Raw genomic sequence first — 1,241 nt, 5'->3', positions numbered from 1 at the left:
TTCTGCTGGCTGATTTTGTTTTTAAACAAAATTTACTGTATAATGTGCTCATTTACAGTTTTCCCGCCCTCCAGTGTATTCACTGAGTTGCACAACAATGACCATGATCTGATTCTTCCCACCAGATACCTCATATTGTTTAGTAGTCATTCCCTGGAGTAGTCTGTTGAGTTGCTAAGCTAAAGGTGGTAGCTCTCTGCTAGTTTGAACTCACAAATAGCTCCATGGGAGGAAAATAGGCAGTTTCTTCCCATGTGATTTATATACTTGGAAAACCCGCTGGCAGGTCTACTGTGAGTCGATTTTGACTTGATGGAAATGGGTTTTTTTTTGTTTTGTTTTGTTTTTTTTAAACCAAATCCCACCCTGCCTGTAGTACTGGGCAGTACTGTATTGCACATTTAGTTTATATGGTTGTTATTAGGTGCCATTGAATCAATTCTAATTCATAGTGACCTTATGTACAATAGAGTGAAACATTCTCTAGTCTGTAAACGATCCTCATGATTACTGAACCTATTGTTGCAGCCAGTGTTTCAATTTATCTTCCTGAGAGTCTTCTCATTTCCTTCTGATTGTCTACTTTTCCCAGGAACAGGTCCCTCTTAATAAAATGTTCAGAGATCATGAAACAAAGTGTTGTCATCCTCTCTTCTTCTTCTTTTTTTTTTTTTAATTGCGGTTCAAATCAGCATGTTGGTTCATTTCAGCTCCTTCACTGTCAAAACTGGGGGCAGGGACTGCTTCAGCTTCTCGGCCTTCTCTTTGTCTGTGATGACCAGGGTGTAGAGGTATCTGCTGTGTCGAACCTTGAACTTCACATTGTCCTTGTTCTTCTTGATCTTGACAGATTTGGCATCCTTTCGCCTGGCTGTGGGCAGGAAGTCTTTGATTTCCTCAATTTTGCGAGGCATGTTGGTGAGTGTAGGGGGCTGTAGACGCGAGCCGGAACAGCCAGCGGCCAGAAGCGAGGAGGGCGGAAGAGCGTCATCCTCTCTTCTAAGGAGCATTCTGCTTGTATTTTCTTTCGAGACAAATTTATTTGTTCATCTGGTATCTTCGGTATTTTCACCAAAATCATAATTTAAGTGCTCCCTGGTCTTCCTTATTCATTATCTATCAAGTACATATAATTGGAGTTCTAGTAGTCTGTAGGGCATTGCACCACTAATCCAGGAATTGCACCTCTCTGGAGGTTCAAATCCACCAATGACTGTGAAAGAAAGATGGTGATCTTCTCC

At 41.3% G+C, this 1,241-nt stretch overlaps 1 pseudogene; it reads right to left on the bottom strand.

Annotated features, from left to right (window-relative positions):
- Positions 1–701: 701 nt before the first annotated feature.
- On the bottom strand, positions 702–914 carry LOC102860408 (annotated as a pseudogene).
- Positions 915–1,241: the final 327 nt, after the last annotated feature.

This window comes from Elephantulus edwardii, unplaced genomic scaffold (genome assembly GCF_000299155.1).
Source record: "Elephantulus edwardii isolate Elephantulus edwardi_28Jun2011 unplaced genomic scaffold, EleEdw1.0 scaffold00001, whole genome shotgun sequence".
Classification (NCBI taxonomy): Eukaryota; Metazoa; Chordata; class Mammalia; order Macroscelidea; family Macroscelididae; genus Elephantulus; species Elephantulus edwardii.
The sequence above is the reverse complement of the archived record's forward strand: the minus strand, read 5'-3'. Positions and strand labels throughout refer to the sequence as shown.